Below are 23674 nucleotides of genomic sequence, written 5' to 3' on the forward strand. Positions count from 1 at the left end.
TCAGGTCCAGGCCCTCCTTGCCCCATCTTCAGTCAGCGACAGTCATTCTTCCAAGGCTGCCTCGGCGTCTGACCGTTGTGGGAAAGTTCTCAGTTTTCAGGAATGGGTGGAAATAAGAGAGGTGCCCAGATAATCTCGCCTCTCAAGGTTAATTCACTGACATTTGCAAAGACCCTCCTGCTGCCTACAAGAGCACAGCCACATGTTGTGGAGACTGGAAGTGAGACACTAGAGAAGCACTGTTCTGCCTTGAGAACCACACGATGTTCTGGATGGTTGACAGACATCTCTTACTCAATATGTCCAAACTGATCTCCATGCCTCTCCTTAACAGGACACCTGCTATGTTGTCCTCCTCCCGCTCCTCCCTTTCCTTCCCCCTCCTCCAACTTCTCCTCCCCCCCTCCTCCAATTCCTCCTTCTCCTCCTCCCTTCTCCTTCTCCCTCTTCCTCCTCCTCCAACTCCTCCTCCTCTTCCTCCTTCTCCCCCTCCTCTCCCATCCCCAGGAATTTTTCTGTGTAGGCCTGGCAGTCCTGAAACTTGCTTTGTAGACTAGGCTGGCTTTGAATTTAGAGATCCGCTGGGATTAAAGGTGTGCACTGCCAGTTTCCTTCATCTTAGTTGGTAGCAGATGTGGCTTCTAGGTGTTCAGGCCTGAACCTGTACACACATCTTTGGCTTCTCCCCTACACTCATACATTCCACATTCAAGTCACAAAGAACAGACCATCTTCAAAATACATCTAGACCCTGGACACTTTAGCGTCTCCACTACTACTGGTTTGAGCCGCTGTCACCTTGCGAGGGGAATCCTGTAGTCATTTCTAATTGTTCCTTCTGCTTCTCCCCTGGAGTCTGTTTTCAGAGCAGATGGTGAGATTGGTTTTTCAAAACTAAGTAAGTCGATTGCTTCTGTGATCAAAATGTGCAGTGTCCCCATAGCTCACTTGGACTAAAAGCTGGAGCCCTTTCTGGTCTCTGTCCTCCATGGAATTCCTTTTCTGGCCTCAGCTCCCACTCAACTTCTGGGCTTCTGTACTTCAGTCTCAGTGGTCACCTTGCAACCCCTCTAACCTTCAGGTTACACCACTTCAGGCCTTGCTTTCTCTTGGCCTGGGGCTCTCTCTCTCTTGGCCAGTTCCCTTATCCTAAGGGTTTTTGTTTTTTGATCACTGACATACAAAATCTCCGAAGGGAGGTGGGGGGGCACTCAGAGAATACCCATTACTATCTCAGTTCCGTAGTTTGCTGTACAGTCTTTTCCTTACATTCTCAAGTGGGACCATTTTTCAGCCCAGTGGATGAATCTTCCTTCAGCTGCTCTGGTTTTTGGCTGGATTCCGCCTCTGCTGGGTCCCTGGTGGCAGGGAGTGGGAAGCTGATCTATTTCCTCAAGGCTGTTGTTCCCTGTCCTTACGTTTCCCCATGGAGCCCTTTATGCTGATTTGGAATCAAACCACTCTAACCTCTAGACTCTTCCACACACTAACCAGTGTGATTTTTCTACTTTAAGGGAAGTCTCCTACTTTAAGATGCTTAATTTTGATTGCATCTAGACGGTCGACTACAGCCCGGTTCTCTGCTCCCCTTGATCTATCTTGGATCCCTCCTTTCCCAGTTTTCCTATTTCCATAGCTTTCATCACCTTGTGAAAACCATAATAATACTTACAATACATACCGAGAAAGTCCCATATGGTTAAGAGTGTCTTTTGTTTATGACAGTGTGCCAACGACAACTCATCACACAACTCAGTACTTGGTTCTTCCAGGAGTGTCCCTACCCCAGACTAGTTCTAAACCGTGTCCATAGGGCTTTATGGCTGTCAGTGCTTCTCTTGGCTTTAGCAGTTTAGAAACACCAAGCAGAATAGATTCTGCACTGGTGGCGAGGAAGGTGAGTGATCGGCAGACACTTTTCTTGTAAGTATATCCCATAACTGTTGGCAATAGCATCCACTAGGCTTGATCCTCACGGAGACAGGCATACAGAAATGCCTGCTGGGGGAAATGTATCTAGTTATAATTTCTATGAAAATAAGAATGGTTTCTTTTGGGGGATGGAGGAGGTGGGGTGGAAGGAGGGACGGGAAACTGGTCAGATGCAACATACAAGAGAATAAATTAACAAAAATAGACAGAATGGTATCTCTTTAGACCATTGTCCAAATACAGAAACCACACACATTGAGTTCTTGAGTTCATCTTGTCTCAACGTCTCTAGAACATAGGCGGACTAAGTTAGTAATAAACGTGTTCTAAAAATCCTGGAACATACTCATTTAAAGGACCCTGAGGAATGAGGGAAAGCTGTTTTAGTTCCAAGCACAGACTGACCCCAACGAGCCTGTGAGACTAGAGAGAGTGGGAAGGGGGAGAGCGTTGGGGGAGAGAGACATGAGATGAACATGGCCGGATTTTAGAGCCAAAGGCGTTTTAGAAATAAAACCCAAACTTTAGAACAGAGGACTGAAGGTCAGAGAGGGTGAAGAGTCATCTTACCTCATGCAACTGGTCGGTGATATGACACATCAGATATGTGCTATTGCTGAATAAAATAGTGAGAAAAATCTAATCTCTATCCTTCCATTGTTGTTGTTGCTGACAGTTTTGGTTGGTTAGTTTTGTCACAGGGTCTTATGAAGCCCAGGTCGCTTCTAAGGTTGGCCTGGAATTCTTTTTTTTTTTTTTAAAGATTTATTTATTATTGTATGTAAATGCACTGTAGCTGCTGTCTTCAGACATATCGGAAGAGGGCATCAGATCTCATTAAGGATGGTTGTGAGCCTCCATGTAGTTGCTGGGATTTGAACTCAGAACCTTCGGAACTGCAGTCAGTGCTCTTAACCGTTGAGCCATCTCACAAGCCCCTGGCCTGGAATTCTTGACCCTTCTGTCTCTACCTCCCAAGTGATGGGATTATAGGTGGGCATCCTCACATCTGGATTTCTGTTCTTTCCCCTTAGACAATGTTCATTTATGATCTGATTCTCTATTTTAGAGGGCTGAATCTATCTGGACTGGGTGTTAGCAAACAGTGAGACACTGCCTGAGAGGCTCGTGCTTGCCCCAACTCGGGGTCAGGATGCCTCACTTCAGGAGCAGTGCTGTTGACAGGGGACAGTCCCCAAGGAACATGGTCCTAAGTCTTGCAAAGTCACAGTGGCTCTCAGAGGACTGCTTGGGACCCAAGGGCCCAAGGGCGAACTGAAGAAACCACACATCAGGAAGTATGGTCAAATAGATTACCTAGACGCTAACGGGGAAGATGATCGTCTATGCGAGGACCGCGGCAGTACCTGTATTTATAGACAAAAGCTTGCTGCCCATAGAAAGACCAAAATGAAGGAATCACATTTTAAGAGATAAATCATATATACTTTTAGTGAGATTCTCACGTAAACACAAAAGGCGGCAGGAACTGATGTGAAATAATTTCTAAATTTACTGAGCCATCATCCCCTGCTTTCTGAATCCCTACTGTAAGGAAGAGAAATGGCATACTAATGCAGATCTATTCAATACAAGAGGCCATTTGTTTGCTATTTCTCAACAGTCTTCCATTCACTATTGAGCTGCTGGTATTTTCTTTAAAAAAAAATTCAAGAAATTGGTTTAATAAGGGAATATACACAGAGTGACTCTTTCAATGGGAGAGCATCACTGTTAGAAGGAAAAAATATGTATCTTTGGATCCACCAATCATCTAGTTTCACCATGGTTACAGGCTCTGCTTCATAACTGTCCAGAGTCACACTTGAGTCAAAATGACCTTGGTAGTAATTTGAACCAAATCTCCTATCTTGTACTCGGAGAAACTAAAGCTTAAAGAGGAAGGGCACATTAAGTTTCCTCACTCCCAAGGATCAATGTGGACTCATTACGCTTTACGACTTCAATGTCTGCACCCCTAAAACCCACACACTGAAATCATAACCACCAAGGTGACCCTGCAGATTAGGCCTTCTGTAGGCGGTTACATCATGAGATCATGACCATGAGATTAGTTACAGCTAAAATTCACACCTGCCTTCACCAAAGAGAGCCCAGAGACTAGTCTGTCCTCCCATGAGACACACAGGAGAGAGACCAGGAACCCTGCCCTTACCACAGATTGATCTGCTCTAGTCTTGATTAGGGCTTCCTCACCATTAGAACAAACTTTTGTTGTTTGTTATGGCTTTTTGTCACGGAGGCCTAATTGAGATAAGAAAACCACTGCTGAGAAAAAAAGGTAGATAATAATTACAATTTCATCTGTAAACCCTTAAAAAAAAAAACGATTTAGGTGGTTAAATTTTTCATGTGTTTCCACATGATTGAGAAAAAAAAAAAAACCTCTCAAATTGATTTTTAAACCGGGTGGTGGTGGCACATGCCTGTAATCCCAGCACTCTGGGAGGCAGAGGCAGGTGGATTTCTGAGTTCGAGACCAGCCTGATCTACAGAGTGAGTTCCAGGACAGTCAGGGTTATACAGAGAAACCCTGTCTCGGAAAAAAACCAAACCCAAACCCAACCCCCTCAAAACTGATTTTTATAGTTAAAATTTCAGGGTAACTTAAATATAGGTGGGCTCCTACTGCTTCATGTGACTCTAGGGCTTTCGACTATTTGTTTTTAACCCAACAGACTTTATGAAAGACAGTTGATAAACCATGTGAACTGTGCAGAACTCTATGAAGATCTTTTAATTTCTTTCATTTCCCCCAAGACAGGGTTTCTCTGTGCAGCCCTGGCTATCCTGGAACTCACTTTGAAGAAGTAGGTGGTCTCAAACTCAAGAGATGTATCCATCTCTGCCCCCTGAGTGCTTGGGTCAAAGGTGTAAGTCACAACCGCCTAGCACTTTTTCTAGTTTTTCTTTTTAAGATTTTTTTTAAAAAAAATCTCAGATATTTAATATTTATGAGAGTCTTTGATGGTTTTTTACTTTCCTTATTTTTGTACAGATAGGTATACACACACACACACACACTCTAAATAACTGTTGGGATGCGGGTTATAAATGTAACCACTGCGGAATGCGCGTTATGAGGGAGACAGGTGTAACAGGCCGTGGTTGTGGCACGGTTTACGCCCCATAGTGGGGAAAGAATAAAGGGAGGTGCCTGAGTCCTGGGTGGATGAGGGGGGTGTCAATAGGAGCCTTAAAAGAAAGACTAATTTTGGCAAAGATAATGGGCTTCAGAGGAAGCTTCCTACATGCACAAAAGCAGCCACCAGAAAAGAAATGGCTTAGTCAGGTGCTGCAGAATGCAAGGAATGTGCCGTCGTTCCCTCGCCCTGCACTCAGATCCCAGAGGTCATGTGCTTGATGGTCTCACGTAAGTCCACAGTCCTCCAGGTCATCGGGCAGTTAATGAGGACAAGTCAGCACTCCCTCCCTTGTGTCAGTGACCCTCCTACTCTCCCCTTGCTTTTGCAAGCAATGGGTCATGAAGGTGGGAACCACGGTCTGAAGGTCCCAAATGGTACTCTGTGATTTGGGTTTTATTCTCTGATAAGAGGTAGGCACAGACATAGACAAACTTTTTTCTAAGATAAAAGATGGAAATTGGGGACTGGAGAGATGACTCAGCGGTTAAGAGCATTGACTGCTCTTACGAAGGTCCTGAGTTCAAATCCCAGCAACCACATGGTGGCTCACAACCATATGTAATGGGATCTGACACCCTCTTCTGGAGTGTCTGAAGACAGCTACAGTGTACTTAGATATAATAATAAATAAATCTTAAAGAGTGTGTGTGTGTGTGTGTGTGTGTGAGAGAGAGAGAGAGAGAGAGAGAGACAGAGACAGAGAGACAGAGAGAGAGAGAGAATGCACGTGTATATACACCTAAGCTTGTGCATGTGCCTTGGTATATGTGTGCTGGGGTCAGAAGACGGCACAAGGAAATTGGCTCTCTCCTTCCACCATGTGGGTTCTAAGAATCAAACTCAGGTACTCGTGCTTGGAGGAAGCACCTTGACTTGATGAGTCATACTGTTGGCCTCAAGAATCCTGATTTATTAACAGCACAATCATATTCAATTTTAATTCATGAACCTTGAGGTGTTGAGAGATCCGAGAGGTTGTCATTAATATAATATTAGTTATTTCCTCTTTTCCTAAGACTGTTTTTGCAACAATAATAGAACAGCTGACCTTTGCACCCAGACCTATGGTTTTGAGCAAGCTGTGTCATCCCTCTGTCAGGAACTTCTGTAGAAGTTCCTGAGATTGACAACAGTCTTTCTGTCAGGATATTAACCCCGCCCTCAATTCGGGGAGAGGGGCAAGTAAATGTACAGAAAATATTCTAAAACTTCCTAAGTAATTGTCAAAAGAAACATTTTAGCAGTGTGTATACTTAAACACATATTGAGAGATCATAAGAGGTAAACATAGGCGTTTCTTAAGAAACCCCCAAGCATCCAAGCCGTATTCACAGTACATGGCCTGTCTGATCTCGTGGTGCAAGAACACAGAGGGTTCAAGGGTCTCCGGAGCGGGGAGATACCTAGTTAATATTCACCCCTCACTTCAGATCTCCTTCCTATATCATGGGGCATCCTCTGGGTATTTAAAAAACAAATGGACTATTTTCCTTCTTGAGTTTGTTCCCATGATAGCCACACTCAGCTTACCTCCAGTGACCTCTTCTTCTTCTAGAAGAATCTCTTCTTCACAGACAGCACCCATGAAGTGACTTTGCTCACGTCTTAGAAGGTTATCTAAGGTACTTCCTGGATTGCTGGAGAATCCACACAGGAAGACTTTTAGCCATGACTCAGAGCGAAAGCGTGCTCATCTCGTGGCAGTGGTTTGTAACGCTCCTCGCATAAGTCAGAGGCATCTATAGGTGACGCACATCTATCAGTACACACTTCAGGCCTCGGCCCCTCCCGATTCAATCACAGCCACTATAGATAGGTCCAGGCACCAGCATTTTTAAAAGCCCTCAAGATGATTCTGAACTGAATGCAAGGCTGAGAATCAGACACTAACCAGACCTTGCTACTAATGTAGTCTGACTCCCCCACCCCCAAAGGCAGCCTTGGGGGCAGACTCGCAATTGCTCCCCACCTCCACCCGCCCCAAGGATGCTCTGTCATCCAGTGACTGTGGAGCACAATCAGCTGGGAAAAGCACTGGCCCAGACATCTCTTGTATCAAGTGGGCAAAATGAACTGTGCATGACAGGGTCAGGTTCTCACATTAAAACAGTTTCTCTAGCTGTGGGGTCACAACCCCTTGGGGGGATCAAATGATCTTTTCACGGGAGTCGACTAAGACCATCAGAAAACACACAGATATTTACATTATAATTCATAAGTGTAGCAAGATTAGTTATGAAGTAGCAATGAAACAGTTTTATGGTTGGGGTTCACCATAATATATATTAAATGGTCTCAGCATTAGGAAGGTTAAGAACCACTGCCTTAAAGATGACACTAGCCTGCTCATATTAAATATGTATAAACATAAAATAATATCCCAGCAAATGGCCTGGACTTTCCCTGAGTATGGACAGAGTATTAGAAGCAAGACCTACCTGTCCCTAGTAGATCCCTTACATACCTGGCTCAGGAGGTGATTCTTTGCCTTACTGAATGGAACCATGGAGAAAACCTTTTATATATAACTTGCTACTAAAGTTTTTATCTGATGTTCAGAATATTTATCTATACCATGAAGATTTCTTTTCCACATTTTTTTTAAGCCAAGAATCTAATGTGCCAAGGCCTCTAACCTTAGCAAAGCATGGTTCTTATGATCCTTTCTTGAATATTTATTCTTTGTTAGGGTTCCTTTGGCAGTTTCTGGCAATACCAGCTACAGTTGGAATTGCTGATCTTGGTGAATTCCTGGTAGACCTTAGCTGAGAGATTCAGACACACCAGAGAGACAAAGCTGGGAGGGGACCTGAGGGTGCAGCCCACGAACCCCCAAGCAGCTGCATGAAAGGTTAAGACATGAGGAAATTACAGTAAGATCAGATCTACTTGAATTTGAGTCCCAGAATCTCTCCACAGAAAATCTGAGATAAAGTCAAGTTCAGATAAAATCAAGTTAAGAAGCTTTTGCACAAATGACCATTGGCTCTCTGAGTGCATATTCAAAGTGGGAAGAGGCCCGGCTGGCCCAGTGATGGTCTGGAAAGCAAAGATATTTAAATACTACTTGGGTAGAGGAGTTAGCCTTTCCTGTAAATGAGGAACAGGAAGCTGTTAAACACAGCTGGTTCCTTGGGGTCAGCTCAAAGCCAAGCACATCAGAGTTTGGAGCTGGGGACATCATTTGAAATGTGAAAAGCTCACCCAAAAGGTTCTTAGCAGGAATGAGGCATGCTGGAATCAGAGTTATGCAGAGAATTCTAACTTCAAAGCAAATGTGTATCTTATCTTTTAATATACACATTTCTAGAGCTTTGGATCCAGGTGAATCTCCAATCCCCTTTGACACTGCATTGCCTTTTTCTTACTGATTTTTAGTTTTCTACTACTAAGCCCATGGAAATTATTTAGAAATTTAAAGTGTGCTACCACTTGCTCCCAAAGGCAAACCAGACATAAGCATTTTACCTGCTTCTTCTAATATTTCACTTTATATTGCAAAACAATGTATAGTCTAAAATGTACTGATATATTAATTTCAGACCTTTATTAATATATTTTCAGGTGCTCCATCATATACTAGCTTGCCCCCTCCTGTTCATATACAATAGTTAATCTTTTCTGCAGTCAAGTATGTCCAGGGACAGTATTTGGCCTGTGTATCTTAACATAGCTGCACCCATTGTTATTACCGTACTACCATGACAGCTGAGGGTAGCTGGTGTTTTGACCTCCAATCCAGTATTCCCAACGATTCAGCAAATAAAGAGTTAACACCTGCTCCAGCAGTGACAGATTATTCAAAACTTGCCTTTACTCCACAGAAGGTCCCTGTTCTGACTTGTCAGTGGCCTGGCTACCAGTTGGTAGTTAAATATTCTGAATATCGCCTGTAGGTGTGAGCATGTGATTCATTCCTTGCAATCTGAATGTAAGGGAAAGTGATGCACTTCCAAACATGTCCTTGTTCTTGCAATCCAGAGCATAGCACGGAATGGCCAGGTTCTAACTCTGGAGATGAGAGCAAGTCTTCACGGAGCGTAGGGAAAGGCAGAAGGTGACATCATTCGCTTTGAATGCTCACCCTGAATTGCATCGTGGAGTAAAAAGGACTAAATTCTTCTTTAGGTTACAATTTGGAAAGTTTCTATTATATTACAGCTGTATAGACTTTTAGTTTAAGACAAGGTCTTACTGTGTAGCCTCGGCTGTCCTGGAACTCCCTATGTGGATCAGGCTTGCCCTGCACTCAGAGATCCAAGTTCCTCCTCCCTCTGCCTCCAGATGCTGGGATTAACAGTGTGCACCACTTTGCCCGGCTATTGGGACTTCCTGGTAGGGCCTTCCTCCAACCCCATTTGACCATTTTTTCTTAACTGATAAACCCTTGGAAAGCCCCTCTGAAGGGCATTTTACACTAGGGCTGAAGGGTAAGATTGCACAACACTTTTACTTGTATTTGGAAATTCAGTCTCTTTCCTGAAGCCACCCTGCTGTCTCTCTCACTGGACTGGCTTCCTCTAAGGCTCCTGGACTGCTTTTTAACTGTCTTTGAGCTTCCTTTGGTCTTTTACTCCTGTTTAGTTACATGTTTCTGGAATCCCGTATATTGTTCTTCCTTGACTTATTCCCACATTTTAATATAAAAATACCACTCAGTGACATGTATCAATTAAATGCTCTTAATTCTTTCTTCTACTTCGAACATACTTTGTATGGATTTTTTTTTTTTATTTTTAGATTGAAAATATCTGGATTTTTTTTCCTTGCCTCAAGTTTATTTGTAAAAACAGCACAGGACACTGGTCATCTGCAAATAATGTGTAGGTAGGTGTGTCCCAGAAGTCCATCTGTCTTCACGCTGGCAGGAACCTTTTCTATGGGGCCTTCACAGGGGCCTGGGCACCTTTGGGAGCCTGAGCTGGAGCTGAAGCCTGGGCCTTAGCTGGAGCTGTGGCCTCTGCCTTGGTTTGAGCCTTGGGCTTTGGCTGGCAGAGCCTACGCCCCTTGGCCACGTAGCTTCGAATCTGATTCCCAAGCTTGGGTAAGCGAGGAAAGCCAGGCGGCTGAGGGCCCTTTGGCATCTTGGGCTTAACAGTCTGAGACTTCACCAGGGCCTTGATGGCCTCTGCGCGCACACTCACTGCCTTTGTATTGTTGGCCTGCATCTTCTTCAGGCCTTTCCTTGTGCTTCTTGGCAAAGCGCATGTTCCTCAGGAACTTGGGGTTGACCCCCTTAAGAGATCGTATCTTTGTGACCAGGGTTTCTTGATACCATTTCTGTGCCATTTGCGGGACTGGCTGTGTGTGGTGTGGTTCTTGGAGTTGGTCGTGTCTGCACAGTAACCCATGGCTCCCGCAGTGCCTGGGACCATCTATCTGAATTTTAGAGGAAGTAATTCCTGAGTTCATTTTTGTCTTATTTGTTTGTTTATATATCTTGAGACAGTGTTTCTCTACTGTGCCGCTCTGGTTGTCTTAGAACTTACTATGCATACACGGCTCACAGATTTCTGCCTCCTGACTGCTAAGGCTAAAGGCATGTAAGAATCCAGTGTTGGTGTTAAATCATCGGACACCATTCTATTTTTGCCTAGGATCTGTTTCCACTATATGATTTATATATTCATGTTCTTAGTATAGTGCAATTTTACAGTTATGATTTGTACATTAGGTAGTGTGTGTGTGTTTTGATCATTTTACCCTTCTCTATCTTTTCCTGGTAACAGCAAAGCCAGATTCTTTCATTTGTTTCCTTTCGGCAGAGAAACTTTTTGTTGGGATTTCATTTGGCTGGTTGTGGTAGGAGAAGCAGATTTCTAATTCCCTCCCAGGCGTTCAGACAGTCCTGCATTTTGAGGCCTCTTTCTGTCCAACAGGTCCTGTTTCCTGAGCCTTCACAGATTCTAGTGATAAGCCAGGCGCTCCTTCCCGTAATCAGTCCAACCCCCTCAGGACAGAGGTATCAACTTTCTCCCGTCTACTGAGTCAGCAGCCAACGGACAGTTGGGTTCTTATCTCTAGCATTTTTGCATGTCTCTCCCTCTGGTGGCCGTCAGTGGTCGCCATTACTGTATGGCATTCCTTACTAGTTTTGAGGAATCGAGGGTGTGGCTGGGAGACAGTGTGGTGAGACTACCAAGAAGTTGTGAGAGCTTGGGATGAGGAATCAGGCAGACAAGCCGGGCAGCCAGGGGATCCTGGAACACTAGCCTGATCCTGTCTCTCTGTGTGCTTCCCGACCACAACGTGAAGGGCTGCACAGCGGATCAGTTCCATGCCTGCCATGTGGCCCTGTCTTGAACCAGGCTCAGCGGTAGCATGACTGACTAAAGGTGTGGAAACATCCGAAAGGATGAGGCAAATGAAACTCCTCTTTCTCTCAGTTTATCTCAGGTATTTACCACAGGGACAGAAATCTAACTATCCGAGTAACTAATAGATTCCCAGTTATCTTACTGTTTTTTAAGATGTGGGAAAGGTCTTTTTGAAATATCACACACACACACACACACACACACACACACACACACACACAAAGTATTCAAGTGAATCTTAAGTCAGGTGCAGTGGCTCACACCAGTTAATTCCAGCTCTCAGGACCCAGGAGGAAGACAAAGGCAAGTATAAGGCTGGTGGGGTGGGGCTACAGCTTCTGCAGGTAAGTTCCCCGAAGCAAGTTAAGTAAAGAATTCTTTTCTAGATAGCAAAAAGACTTTTAGTCCGTTAAACCAACTGTTTGCTCTTACAACAATGAGGCTTGTGGCACAAGGTCATTTGCCCTCTATTTTTCTTGTATTGAAGATAGATTTTCTATACAATATATTATGATGAAGGTTCTCCTCGCCAACTCCCTCTAGATCCTCCCACATCCCCTTCAATCGGAATCCACAACCTTTCTGTCCTTAGAAAACTAAGAGGCACCTCAAGAATAATTATAAAATAAAACTGAAATAGGATAAAACAAGAGTCACATATAGACATGGAAACATACACGTTTGTACAAACAGGAATCCCATAAAAAAACACAAAACTAGGAGTCATAATATAGACGCAAAGAATCTCCATTTTTTTAAAAAATGCCCTAGCTGGGGGCAAGGCAGAATGTGCCTTTAGACCCAGTGCAGGGAAACAGAAAGAGGCAGGGGAATCTCTGATTTTGAGGCCAGCCTAGTTTACAGCGTGAGTTCCAGTACAGCCAGAACTACACAGAAAGACCCTGTCTTGAAAAACCATTAATTAATTAATTAATTAATTAATTAATTAAAATTAAGAAAGTATGCCCTGAGAGATCGTTTCTGGCCCTAGATTATAATTAAAGGTAAGATGTGGCTTTTTGTGCAATAAAGCGTTTTCATTGGGCCCCTCCTTCCCGACGACCGACCTGAGAGGAGCTTGCTTTGATAGTGTTAAGTATTTCCACGTAGCTGTCAATTCTGAAATCTTTGCTTGACTGCTTCTAGAGGCAGGAAGGGACGGAGGATGAGAACTTTCAAACAGAATCAAGCAAGACGGCTTTTCTCATACCCAGAGGATTACAGTCCTTTCAGGCTCACCTGACACACACAAACTGAAGAAGCTTAGCCTGAAGATTTCAATATTTAAGGACACAATCCAAGCACTCGGCCTAAACAGCAAATTCACAGCTACCTGGATAAACCAAGCCCAAGAATGACTAAAGAACAAAACACTAGTATTATACCTTTGATCTGAGTCTACTCAAAAGAGTCCATTCTGACCTGTCAAAACGTAATACCTTCCTTCTGCCTTCTGCTCGTCTTATGACTCCCCTAAAGAAAAACAAACCAAGCACACTACAGGAGAGAAGGTCCTCCACATGGGAGAAATTAACTGGGTCCAGGTCTCAAGCCGGGTGGTAATTACATGGCTGCTCAGATTTTTACAATTTGTTAATGTGGACATTTACACTTCAAACACCACATGTATTACATCTTACAATAAAAAAAAAAAGTCTTGAGAAGTCAAAAGAGGAATACATAAGGCAGAAATTTCACTTGTCAGGAAATACACCGCTTCAGGCTCACGGAGCCCGTCTGGCATGGATAAGGGGGAAAGCCGCCATGACTAACGTTTAAGCCTGAGCCAGTGTTCTGCCAAATTTCAACAGTTGTCTGTGTCGTCACTCCGTTCAACATATCTGCTTGAAAAGGATGATCTTAGACTCGGTTGACACGCATTTCCTATGTAACACTGATACCTTGACATCTGCATAACAATATTTTTACAAAGAGTTTTGACATCAAATCCAAAGATGATACAGCAAACGTTACTTTCTTCCATGCAATGGGAGAGGAAACTGGAAAGCTTAATAAGCAGTTAGTGGGATTAGAAATAGTGAGCTGACAGTGTACGAGTCCTCCCTTACCCTCAAGGTCCTGGGTTTGAGCCCCACGTGGGCAATGGCAAACACTGCAAGTAGTTAAAAGAATCGGGAGAGAGGCTGCTAGTTGGGGTGGGGGTGGGGGTGGGGGTGCCACGAACACATCCACACCACGCATGCGCGAGCAAGCAAGGGCCTTCTTAAACATTTTACGAAGAGCTTTCCACATTTTTGAAGTTCTGACTTCCAACACAGAATTTCAAAGGTGATCCTGACATTTTCAAGTTTCCTGAGATTCCCGGAGAGGAGAGGCCCACTAAGTGTGGCGCTGGAAGTGATAACCAAGGACCCATATGCGACCTCATCGTTTCATTCACATCTAGTTGACATGGAAACATTGCATCAGGGGTCAAACTGAGATGCAAGTAAGGCAATAACTGTACAGGTCAATAACTGTATCAAAAGAAAATATACCTCCTCCCCCCTCCCCTGAGAGATTTCAAAATAAAGAGGTACCCCCTATATACTCTGGGAACTTCCATCTCCCACATTACATTCTTCTTCATGAAAGTAGAACAATTTATTTGGTGTGTGACTGCCACGAGTCTCAGCTCCCAGATAGTAGGATGTGGGATGTGTGGGATTCTTTTATCAAAGATATTAAACATGGTATTTTGTGCATCTTTCTTTCTACCTGGCCAATGAAGACATTTTAACTGTGATGCCTAAAGCTTTCTATCCACAATTCAGAGCAGGCAAAGGGGTGCATTCATCCCTCAGATGGGCACCAAGCTATCTTTCCAACCTGTCCTTCATTTGTAGAGATTTGTGTTTTGTTCTTCACCAGTTCGAGAATGCTAAGCAGCTGCTGGTGCACTCATCTGACTCATGGCTAAGGGACTCTCTTCCATAGTTCTAACGGAGCTGCATGTTAAGGGAGCTTTCTAAGATTCAGTCAGTGGATACTTAACTCCACCAGCAATTCTGAGATCCAGAAGCCCTAGGTTTTTAACCAGTTCCAGTCTGGCCCTGCATGCCTGGGATCCCGGGCAACACTCACATTTGTACAAAGTGTTTAGAAGACCTTAGGACTTGCTTGTCTTTTAAATGCCTTAATAATGTCCTTATCACTTTCTTACCTTTTATGTTTCTAATCTTGTGGGCTAAACAGCTTTCCTGCATATATTCTACTCTTGCTGAGATATTTACATTGATAGATATTGATTTTGATACTCTGACCTCGTAGTTCAAAAAGATTACTGGCTTTCTACTTCCAATGGCCTAGATACCTTCTCAGTCCTGTAGCTTGGCTTTAGTTTTGTGTTTTTAATAATAACTCAGCAGCTGATCACACCATAATTATAAGAACTTGGAAGTTCCTCATGCCTTTTGCACTCTGCCCCTCCAGATTCTCCCTTTTCCCCACCTCCTCACTCTCGCTGAAGCAGCCATTCTGTCACCTGTTCCCTCTTTCAGCCGGCTTCATGTCACTGGTCTCTGCACCAGACTGAGTTGCCCATACAGGGTTGGTAGTTTCAGAGACACACAGCCATCTCTACTTGCAGTGAAGCCATCAATACGGGAGTGACATGTCCTCCAGGAGCCCAAAGAGACAGACTTCCCTAGCTCTCATTGCCTTCGGATCTCCAGTGGATGCGGGCTGACAGCTTTCCAAACATCCCCCACTCTACCTCACTCTCCGCTTTCCAACTGATCAACAAAAGATGACCAAGGCATTTCACTTCACATCTACAAAGTACTCTAAAACGCAGAATTCATGTTTGCCTTTCATTAGACTTTTAGATTTAGGGTCTACAGTTTTAGACAATATAATGGTGTGTATCTATCACTACAGTAAGAAGACAGCATACCCCCAGTGCTGTCAGGCCTTCTGTGTTCTTCCTGTCCATCTCTTCCCGCACGTTTTTTGCCCATACCTGGTATGTGCAGGTAACCAGGTATCATTTTTGTCTCTACAGTGGTTCCTTTGGCAGAATGACATTTAATCAAAGCCACGTAGTTGAGCTCCCTTCACCTAATAGCATGTGTCTTACCCCTGCTGTCTGTGGGAGGGCCTTGAGGACACCTTCCAGTTTCCCTCCTCAGCCATTGTCCATCTAGGTTTTTTACTGCTCATTTGTTTTTTGTTTTGCCTTTTTTTTTTTAAATATACAGGGTCTCTCTGTGGCCTGGGGGTCATCAAACATGGTAGTCTGGAGAGCTCACGGCCCCCAGGGACCCACCTGTTTCTACCATCTCAGAACTGGGATGAGAAGCAGATGTGGCTCACCTGGATTCTGTTCCTTTGTTTTTCTTTTTTGTAAATGTGGGTTCTGAGGGTTAGATTCAGATTCCCCAGCTTGTAAGGCTCCTTAACAACTGAACTGTCTCCCTGACCCTATCCATGTCTTCGAGAAATAATATTACGTTGCCTAGGTATTTTCTTCATTTATTCTGAAGAATATAGGGTATCTTTATTGCTTCCGAGTTTGGTAATTACAAAGAAAGCAGTCCTAAGAACCCCCATGTAGGGATCTTTTTTTTTTTTTTTTTTGAATGGATGTAAATTTCCAGCTCCCTTGGGTAGATTCCTAGGAATGTAACTGTTGGACCACCTGGTAAAGGGGTTTGGTTTTACAACAATTTCCAAGATGGCGGTACCATCCAGCACTCCCTCTTGCAAATGAATGACGGTTCTTGCCAGCACTTGGGTGTTTTCTGTGTAACGGATTCTGGCCATTCCTAGCAGTGCCAAGTGGTATCTGTTATTCTGATCAGCATTCTCTGATGTCTCTGATGTGGATCCTCTACTCATAGAATCATCTTGCTAGTTTCCTAGTTTCTTGGGTGTCTGTTAAGGGATTTAGCCCATTTTTAACATCAGAGGAGTTATTGAGTTGTAGGAGTTCTTTGCATACTTGAAATACAGCTTTTGAAAATATTTTCTCCTGACCAGTGTCTCGTCTTTTTATTCTCTTAATACTGTCTTTTTGAAAGGTGCATTTTAAAAAATAAAATTAATAGGCATGACTTCTGATATCTTCCTTCTGTGAATTTTGCCTATTGTCCTGTTTGTAAAATATATCCAAACCTAAAGTTATCTGCACATTCTCCTGTGCTATTTTCAATTTTATGGACTAAATGCACGCTTATGGCCCATTCTCAGTTCTCTTGTTAGTTTTCGCAGAGTCCAGTTGCTGAAAAGGCAAAACCCCATCGTGTTGACCATGTCCCTTGCCAAGGATGAGCTGATCAAATCTGCGGGATCTCAGAAGCCCCTCGTGTCTGTTCTGCTCCACTGACCTACTTGTCTGATCTCTTGCCAGGGCCACACTTGATCATTACAGCTTTCTAGATGACTCAAAGTCTACCATCCAACTCTGTTCTTTAATATCATGCCGCTTTCCTATATAAACTACAAAATTAAATTATCAATATCTATTAAATAACTAATGGAATTTTGATTTGAGACTCTATTGAATTTATCAATCAAGTTCAGAAGTCCTGACAGTACTGACTTTCTCTATCCACGAACATGGAAATTCCACTTAATTTTTCCTTGATTTCTTTCAATTTTATACACACAGATCTAACACATATTTCATTAGACCTAGAACTCAATGGTCCTTTCGGTGTGCTAATGGAAACAGTAATTCATTTGTGTTGGTGAATGCTTTGTCAATGAGTTAGGGTCATTCGGCTAAAGGGAACTTCAGGTGAGAAAACTCTTCCAACAGAATGGCCTGTCAACATGTCTGTAGGGCATTTTTGTGGTTGATGATTGACTTCAGAGAGCCTAACCAACTGTAGGAGGTACCATCCTTGGCAAGTGGTTCTGGATTACACAGAAAGGTACCTAGCGGACGATGGAGAGCAAGCCAGCAATCAGCACTCCTCTATGGCCTCTGCTTCAGTCCCTGCCTCCAGATTCCTGCTTAAATTCCTGCCCAGAGTTCTTTCAGTGATGGAACATGATCAAGAAGTGCACCAAACTCAGACACTATCGTGGATGCCAACAAGTGCATGCTGACAGGAGCCTGATACAGCTGTCTCCTGAGAGGCTCTGCCAGTGCCTGAAAAATAGAGGTGGATGCTGGCAGCCAACCATTGGACTGAGCATAGGGTCCTCAATGGAGGAGCTAGAGAAAGGACCCAAGGAGCTGAAGGGGTTTGCAGCCCCATAGAAGGAACCACAATATGAACCAACCAGACCCCACAGAGCTCCCACGGACTAAACCACCAACCAAAGAGAACACATGGAGGGACCCACGGCTCCAGCCACATATGTAGCAGAGGATGGCCTTGTCAGTCATCAATGGCAGGAGAGGCCCTTAGAACTATGAAGGCTTGATGCCCCAGTGTAGGGGAATGCCAGGACAGGGAAGTGGGAGTGGGAAGGTTGGTGAGTGGGGGAGGGGGGTTAGGAAGGTTTTGGAGGGGAAACAAGGAAAGGGGATAACATTTGAAATATAAATAAAGAAAATATCTAATAAAGAAAGAATTAGAATTAAAGAAAGAAAGGAAGAAAGGAAGAAAGGAAGAAAGGAAGGAAGGAAGGAAGGAAGGAAGGAAGGAAGGAAGGAAGGAAGGAAGGAAAGAAAGAAAGAGGAAAGTAGCTTTCAGCCATGGTGTTTAACCATGGCAACAGAAACGTAGCTAAGGACAGCATTCTTAGTGCAAACCTCCCTCCTGGTAAACAGGAAAGCAGCGTTTGCTTATTAACCTTGCATGGACTCTGCTGTCCTTGTTTGTCAGTACCAGGATGTCTTCCTCTGATTCTTTCTAATTATTCAAATGTATAAAAGAACAGGTATTATTTGTCCAAATATTATCCCAAAATTGAGTTGGCATAACAAGTATGAGCCAGTGAATGTGCATGTATGGTCTGACAACATTATGCTTGACCCCTTATGGCGCGTTTGCTTGTTTGGGACAGTATTATGGACTGAAGTGAGTCAGGGCCTTGGACATCGTAAGCAAACACAGTTCTGCTAAGCTAATCCCAAACCCATGATTCTGTTTCCAGGGACTTTTCATCCACTGTCTCTCCAATATTCTCAAGCGTCTACTTCTTTCCATAATGATATCCTCCATTCACCTGGCCCATACGGGTGGACTGCGCACAACTTGGAGATGCTCTGCCAACAGTTCTTCCTGTGTGCCTTAATGCCTGCCCATCCTATCTCAGATTATCCTTCTGCTTCTGTCTTCCCATCTCCCTCATCCAATTCCTCAGCAAGCGGTGTTGCGTCCCCTTCTACAGCAGCCCACCCCACCCCAACCCTGACTCAGGTTTGCATTGCTAGCCTTTTGCCCCTGCTAGGGCTACCATTGCTCCCCATGTCCGCTGGCCTTAAAATGTAAGTTTGATGACATCATCCCACACTTAATGTATCTTTGATGTTCATGACAAACCCAACAGGCTCCTTAGCTGGACATAGAAGATGCTTTATAATGTGACCCTAATATTTCCATGTATTCTCCCCTTTCCCATCAAACTCTCTTCTAGCTCTTCAACCTTCAACTCAACCACATTCTTCCATTTCTTGATACAGTTGCGTATTCATTCCTTCAAGTCTCATTACAGGCTGGTCTCCAAGTTTCTGCCAGTTCTACTCCTATAGAATTTTTAAGGTCTTGTGCAAACCCCTCAATTCTTTCCCTAGTTTTCTGGCTAGTAATAGATTTGTTTTTCTTTTCTAAAATCGCCATGTATTTTCTTATGAGTCTCTAACAGCTCCATGTAACACAGCCTTTGGTTATCTGTCATACCCTCTTTCTAAGTAACTTTGTAAGGCTCTCCTAGCCTCTGATTAGCCCACACAGTTCTCATACTGCCTTTCATATAGTAAACTAAGAGAATCAAGTTAATGTACATAGTGTATAGAATAAAAATGTAGTTAATTTATCAATGTTTAGTAAAACAAATTCTTAGGAGGCCTAGAAACCAGGCTTTTTTTTTTTTCAGGTCATAGTTAGGATATAGGAATCACTTCAATTAAAAAACGCAGAACAGCACAAATGTAACTGGTTCCTAAAACCGAAGAGTTGGGCCAGACCTCAGGGGGTCATGGGGGACTTTAAACCCCTCCGTGTCAGCCCCGTGGATGCATACGTGTGCAGGGTGAAGCAGCTAATATTTACTTTATTTCTTGTTTATTTGTTTTTGAGACCAGGTTTCATCTAGTAAAGGCTGGCCTTGAACTCTTTCTGTAGCCAGGATGACCTTGAACTCCTGATCCCCTTGCTTCAATTTTCCAAGTACTGGGATTGCAGGTGTATGCACAACCACTCCCAACTCTCAGACACAACTCCTTAAGAGCCTTGTCTACACCAGGTCCTTATACATTAGGCCACACTCACACAATCCTTCCGTGTACATGGCCACTGCTGCCACCCCCTAACGTGCACATAGACACACACACACATACACACAAGATGAGAGAATTTCTCCCAAAGTCAAGTACCTGCTACTTGCAGAACTGAAGTTCAGGCTTTTTTTCTACTGACTATTGTTACAGACAGAAGACCAACTACATGACCAAACTTCTGTCTTCTGCCCTGTGTCCAGATACCACTATGCCAGCTAAGAGGGAACGCACATGGAAAGGTCAACGCCACTTTCATTAAAATGTAGCGACATCAAAATCGTATGGGAGCATCACCATCGTAAAACTCCGAAGCCCTGTTCTTCTTTGCTGGAAAAGAACTCCTTCCTAGAGTTTACTTCTTAAATGTGTTCTCAACGGGAAGCCATTTATTTATTTGTACAACCAGATTCAGCAAGTGTTTGTTGAATCCCTCGGATGGGAGACATTGGGGGGGGGGGTGGGAGTACAAATCCAAGTAAAGCAGATTTTACTCTCTGTAAAGTGCTCACAAGCAAGAGGCAGACAACCCGCTGGTGGGAGGAGCAGTTCCTCCTCACCTGTTGGTAAGTGGACTAACGCAGGGGCTTCCACAGCAGCACACCCTCCAGATTCTTGGTTCTAACCCCAGCTTTGACTCCTGAGCAAATCCCTTTGCTGCCTGAGTCTTTTCAGAGAGGGTCCTGGGAGAATGAAGCCTGCAACTTCAAGAGCTCTTGTAGCTAGCTCTAAAAAGTCGTGATCTCTGAACTCACACGTGTGGTCTTGAAGTCACACTTCCAGAAATGACCAGTTACAAGGACGAGGCAGGGCGGCCACTCCTATTTAGCAATGGACGGTGGGAACACGGAGAGCTGATAGTACTGCTACCAGACTGAGGCTGAGTAATACTGCCCTAAAGTTTATTCTTTATAATAATATACTTTATCAAGGGAGTCTTCTGAGTATTAAGTACTATATCCAAATCATCCTCCCAGACTGACTTACAGCTTTAATCCTTGTAATAGTCTATCTAGTCATTTAAAGGATAATTTTAAGCAACACCTTTTAGCTACTCTTCTGTTTCCAATATTAACAACACCTTAGAGTTAGAGCCCTCTGACAGAGAAAGCTTCGGGTTTGTTTAGATTAAGACTACACCATATGCCTACGGCCAGTCTTCACCGCCACTAAGCATGGGTTTGGTTTACAGGTAGGAAGAAAGAGGGATGGAGAAATACCAGTGTTCCAAACGCATGGGAACATAAAGGCCAGAGACAACTTGATTATGCTGATTTCACCTTAGCATTTTCCCACTTTTAAACCAGTATCTATATTTTTATTTACTCAGTAATAAATGTGGTACCACAGCTCCGCATCCTTCTTTATACTAAGCATCTTACAACAGGATGCTTAAAGGCCTGTCCTCGTGGGCTCTTAACAGCACAGAGCAGAAAACCGATCAACCTGGAGAAAATCACAGCAGTAAATAGAAAATCAGAACTGTACCCTACTGCTAACTTGCCCACCAAAGTCAAGGAATTGCAACTGTTGATGATGGTCCTGCCAAGACCAAGGGAAAGAATTTATTCATTCAGCTTGTCAACAAACAATCGGGTGACCCGACTATATATGAGGCTTCTGTTGACTCTAGTGTATACATGAATAAACAGGTAAAGTTCTTGTAGGTGGAGAGCAGTCTTACATGATGCTGCTACAAAACTATTCTTAGCGATTAGGAGCTATTAAGAAAAACAGGGGGGCTTTGGAGTAGTTTAGGAGGACCAAGAATTAAGAAGTACAGTGCTCAAGAGTATTTGTGGGGGCCAGACACTGGAGGTGAGCCCCAGATGATGAGAAAACTTTGCTCTGTAGTCCTTCACGTGAGGGGTGGGATGGGAACGTCAAGTCAGCTTCAAGAATAATGGCTGTAAGAAACATTCTGTATTCATGAATGAAAACAGGAGATGGCCTTTTAAAACTTAAAGAAAAAAAAAAGCTAATCTTTATATCATCTACTTGAGGGATCAGTTGTTTAAGATCGACTTACTTTTAAAGAGTCTGCTAATTACTTGGCAACCGCAGAAGTAGACAGAAGTAGACGCAATTACTAGAATTCCAACCAAGCTGCAGACCTCCTCACTTGACACCATTCAAATTCTGAATGGGACTGGACCCGGCCCTGCAGCGAATCAGCGCCTCCTCTGCCTCATTAACCCAGCCAGGTGGAATCCTCTTACCCTTCCAGAAAACGCGAAGCAAGGCTGGGAAAGGTGGGTTAGCCCTACACCCCTAAAGTTACTGTGGCAGGTTTAAATTGAAACAAAACCCGCCGCCCTCTCGCATGAACTCCCCCCTCCCCTCCGGGCGTCATCCCTCGCAGAAGGGCGGCCCACAGCGAGTACGCGCGCGCGTGTGGAGCCCGCGTGAATCATCGGAGCGCGGTCCACCGGGGCGATGATTCATTCACCGCTCCGGAGCTCCCGGCCACACGTTCCCGGCGTACTATGACGGCCGCACACGCAGCTTCCTTAATATTAAACAAATGTTTCAAAGTACAGACGCCTGCAGCGAGAGACGCGGAGAGCCAGGCGAGGTGGCGGGGAACGAGCGTCCCGGGGCAGGCAGGGGCGCGGAGGGCAGGGTTGGCTCCGACGCGACCCCCCGAGGCGTGCGGTGGCGCACAGGTGGGTCCCCGCCGCCCTCGCCGCCGCGCTCCCGATCGCCCCTCTGCTCTCCGTGGCATCTTATATAATAGCCCCAGCCGATCCAAACGGAAGCGGGGCGCGCGCTGCCCGGGCCGCCCGGCAGAGGTGCTCACTCCCGGAGCCCGAGGGGCTCCCCACGCAGCTTCCCAGAGAATGGGGGAAGGCCCCGAGCGCCCGCCCCGCGCGTCCCCTCGCAAAGGCGCTCGATCGTGGCCGGTCCTCTTCAGGAAGCCGCGAGCGTCACCAACTGCGTCAGCTTCTTCAAACACCATGCCCAGTCTCTCTCCAGCCCGGGAGCCGCCGCCGCGGGGCCGGGGCCGCGGGCCGCGCTGGCAAGCGCGCCTCGGGGGAGGAGAAAGTTCCCGGGGACCCTCCCGTCGCCCGCCCGGCCCAGCCGCGACGCCAGCACCCGTGCCCTGGCGTGGGCAACTTGGGACCCCCGGCTGCGCGCGACCCCTGCTGCCCTCCCAGCTCGCACGGCACCCGCGGGGATCTCGCTCTGGGCCCAGCGGAAGATCGGCCACGCTAAAAAAACTTACCAAAGCCGGGAAGCCTCTGGGGTCCCCGAGCATCGCTCTTACCTAGCTCTCGGGAGGCCACGTTCCGGGCGGGCCGCACGGGGCGCGTGGTGCACGAGCGCGCGCGCGTGGGGCGGTAGGTGAGCAGCCCGCGCGGGCGGGGCGGAGCAGGACCGGGTGGCGAGGCGGGAGCCGCGCGGGCGGGGGGTCCGGGTGGCCCGGCCGCGGGAGGGCGGGGGAAAGGACGACAGCAGCCGAGCCTGCGGTGACCGTGACGGTGGCGGCGGAGGCGACGGCGATGGGCGCGGGGCGAGCGCGCCAAGGGGGCGGAGGAGTTGCCAGAGGGTTTGTTTACGCATTGCTGCCCGGCTCGGGGCACAGCCCGCACTCCCTGATTGGACACAAACTGGGGCACAGCCTCTCGCCGCCGCCCGCCAGGCCTTCTGGAGCAGCCACCGCTGCCGCTGCGTAGCTCCCGAAGCGCCTGCCGGTCACAGCCCACCGCGGCGCCTGGGCTTGGAGGGGAACTGGGGTGGCAGGCGGGGTGGGCGTGGAGAGAAGCAGGCTCCTGGAGCTTGGAGCAGCCCACCTGTAGTGGGGCGACCTTGGCAAGGAGAAACTTGAAACTTCTTTGGCTTGGAAACTGCCTATGCTCCAGGGG

At 45.6% G+C, this 23674-nt stretch overlaps 1 protein-coding gene across 2 annotated transcripts in view; it reads right to left on the bottom strand.

The window, feature by feature from the left end:
* The window catches only part of Pcgf5 (polycomb group ring finger 5), a 117720-nt gene extending 94390 nt beyond the window's left edge, over positions 1-23330 (bottom strand). The window contains exon 1 of one of the 2 annotated variants that reach the window (XM_052186739.1): positions 23077-23330. The gene's annotated coding sequence lies outside the window, so the exon portion shown is untranslated. Of the gene's footprint in view, positions 1-23034; positions 23057-23076 lie in introns of those variants that run through there. The other variant, XM_052186740.1, reaches the window with a different exon arrangement.
* Positions 23331-23674: the final 344 nt, after the last annotated feature.

Source organism: Apodemus sylvaticus, chromosome 1, assembly GCF_947179515.1.
Source record: "Apodemus sylvaticus chromosome 1, mApoSyl1.1, whole genome shotgun sequence".
Taxonomy (NCBI): Eukaryota; Metazoa; Chordata; class Mammalia; order Rodentia; family Muridae; genus Apodemus; species Apodemus sylvaticus.